Source organism: Lactuca sativa, chromosome 2 (assembly GCF_002870075.4).
Source record: "Lactuca sativa cultivar Salinas chromosome 2, Lsat_Salinas_v11, whole genome shotgun sequence".
In the NCBI taxonomy this organism is placed as follows: Eukaryota; Viridiplantae; Streptophyta; class Magnoliopsida; order Asterales; family Asteraceae; genus Lactuca; species Lactuca sativa.
Genome location: NC_056624.2, coordinates 182,152,141 through 182,155,725, shown reverse-complemented (window position 1 = coordinate 182,155,725; position 3,585 = coordinate 182,152,141).

Sequence of the window (3,585 nt, the reverse complement as noted above, 5' to 3'; positions counted from 1 at the left end):
CATCTAGCCCCTGACTCACATTATGGGTCCAAATTATGGTAAAAGACCTTTTTACCCTTCCTCAAGCTTGGCCCAAAGCCAAGGCCCAAACTAGATGACTAAAGGACTAAAATCCAAAATACACATATAAGGCCCAAATATGGCCCAATTTTCCAAATTGGGCCAACATCCTTTCGTGGGCCTTTACCTAAGAAAGTCCAACAAATCACAACAACCCATCCATACAATCCAGATGGCCTAACATGGCCCAAAACAACCAAGCCCAAAACGAAAAAGCCCAAGTTTGCCGAGTACACGGGGCGTACTCAGCATGTGTGCTCAGTGTACAACATGGAAGGCTTATACGCGCAACATACATACTTTTACGCCAATCGTACTCACCAACCATAGCCATCTTTCCAATTTAGCACTTAATCCATTAAGACTTGGGTCCAAATTCAGATCTGACTTCTCCAAGGTGGTTAATCACATAAAGTTTCCAACTTTATGTGCATGCATGGCTAAATGAGACTCTAGAGCTCAAGGGAGCTTAATACTTGATTTAATACACTCTTGGAACCAAAACCACCATAAAGTTTCCACCTTTATGCCCAAGGAAATCGTGATATATCTAGATCCACAATTTCAAGCTTCGAAAATGATTTTAACTCCCACTCATCAGCCAAAAGGGTCAAAACGACCAAAAAATGAACCAAGAAGAAGATTCATGAAATGAAAAGGCAAGATTTGGACTTTATACCTCCTAAGCTACCAAAAGGAGATGCAAATGGTGGATCTCAAAGATTTCCTTCAAAGAATAATTATTCAAGCTTTTCCTTCTTCTTCTAGATCCACAAAATTAACACCAAATTCTCACCAAAGGCTCAAACACCCAACAATGGAGGTTAAGACTCATTTTTAGGGTTTTGGGGATTTAGAGGCTGATAAGGAGGCCAACCCTAAGGAATGAGGATGTTTAAATAAGGTACACATGATCAAAATTTAGGGTTAAAGCACCCCTCCTACACCCAACGTACTCCTCGTATGCCTAGCATACTGCCCTTTGCACTAGGACGCCCTATGTACGCCTCACATACTAGGGTTTCTTCTTACATTGTAAAAACTCCGAAGGCCATAACTTCTTCGTTATAAATTCAATTTCGACAATCCTTATATCCATGAAAAGGTCACAAGAATCTCTACGCTTTAATAAACTCATACTTGCCTTACAATTTCCCAAACAAACATTCCATTCCCATAAGACCCCAAGCTGACATATTACCAAAATACCCTTTGGCTCCAAAACACAACCGAACACCCAGATAATCTAAATTACCTCACCCGAAACCAAAAGGAAATGATTTGGGACAAAGCGTTACAGAAATCTAGACGAGTACCAAGCTCGTCGTGGAACCTCTTCCAAATTCTGGAAGTAAACCGGACGTCCCTGTCAGAAACTACAGAAACCGACACCCCATGTCATGCTACAACTGTTGGGTTTTGAGCATTCTAACACTCCTAAGTGTACATGCAACCCTAAATACCTTGGATCTATGTTTTCTCTATTATACATGCAAATAAGAACATCCAAGGTATTATCCTAATCTAGCATACAAAACAATGACTATAGCAAGATAGAATACATACCTTTTGATGTAGCTTGATGTCTTCAAGATTTAAGAGCTTAGCCCCAATAGTGTGGAAGCCTCAAATGGAATCACAAATCACCAAAACACATTGGAAGACTTTTAGAGAATATGGATACTTGGTTCTCTCTAGTGAAATTGGCTAGCCCTTCTTAGTGTACCACACTAGTGCCAATTTCACCAACTAAGGACATCTTTATATAGTGTGGAGGATTAGGGTTAAACCCTAATACCCATGACCTTCCATTTCCTAGGATCCATGGTTTAAACACTCCATGGACTATCCATGAAAGCTTAGCCCAACCTAAATGAAATTGGCCCATTCCATATATATAAGAGTCCATATTTAATTAGTTCCTTTTGATCACTTAATTAATTATAAATTAATTCTTGATCAATACTAATTAAATAATATGATTCCATAATAATATATTAGAACTTATAATATATTAATATTAATCATAAACATACTATTCTCAAAAGATTATCCATATAAATTGTGTCGGTGAAGTGCAACCCAAATGGACCATGCCGGGTCGGGTCAAGTACATACCAAATATAGTTATGGACTTAGACATTAATCCAACAACAACATCCCTCATGTATACCTCAACCAACTTCTCCGCAGAGATAATCTCCTGAATAAGAATAAAGTGCGTGATCCTGGTCAATCGATCCATGATGACCCAAATCGAATCCACTCCGCGTGCAGTCCGAGGAAACTTCGTAATGAAATCCATGGTAATCTCCTCCCATTTCCAAACGTGAATATCCAACAGTTGCATCTTGTCGTGAGGTCGCCGATGTTAGGCCTTGGCTTTTCTACAAGTAAATCATCTCTCCACATACCAAGCTATATCCCGCTTCATGCAAGGCCACCAATAATCTAGACAAAGATCTCTATACATCTTCGTCGCTCGGGGATGAATGGAGAATCTCGATTTATACGTCTCCTCCATTAGGATCTAACACACACCACCCCAGTACGGAACCCATACTCTCCGAAGGAGAGTCAATAACTCTCGGCTATCATAAACAAAGGAAGCCACCTGACCCACTATGCACTCACTCTTTCGGTGCTCTTCCTTCATAGCCTCAAACTGTGCCTCTCGAATCTTCTCCAAAAGTGGAGTAATCACAGTCATCCTCAGAAAAATATCCTTGATTGTAGCCATGACCGCCTTGCGGTTAAGAGCATCTGTCACCACATTGGCCTTCCCCGGATGGTAACGGATCTCACAATAATAATCCTTCACCACATCCAACCACTGACGTTGCCTCATATTCAGATTCGATTGATCCATCAAGTACCTCAGGCTCTTGTGATCTGTGTAAATAGTACATCATACCCCAACTAGGTAATGTCGCAAAATCTTGAGGGCAAAAACCACATCCCCCAGCTCCAAATCATGCGTCGAATAGTTTGCCTCATGAGGCTTCAACTGCCTCGAAGGGTATGCATTAATACGACCCCTCTATATCAAGAACGCGCCCAATCCCATGATAGATGCGTCATAATAAAACACAAAATCCTCAACACCCTCTAGCAGAGTCAGAATTGGTGCCTCACACAATCTCTGTCGCAGGGTCTCAAATGTTGCCTACTGCTCAGGCCTCCATCGAAAAGTGGCACTCTTCTTCTTCGTCCGGGTCAGGGGAACCGTTGTTTTGGAGAAATCCTGAATAAATATCCGTTAATATCCCGCCAACCCAACGAAACTCCAAATCTTAGACTGAGACCTCAGAACCTCCCACCTTATCACGACCTCCACATTGGCCGGATCGACCAGAATACCATTCTGGTTGACAAGATGCCCTGGAAGTTGCACCTCGTGCAACCAGATTTTGCACTTGGAGAACTTCACATACAGTCTCTCCCTTCTCGGGTTCTCCTCATGTTGATCCTGGGTCTTGGAATAGACGTGGATGCCATCAATGAATACAATCACAAATCTATCCA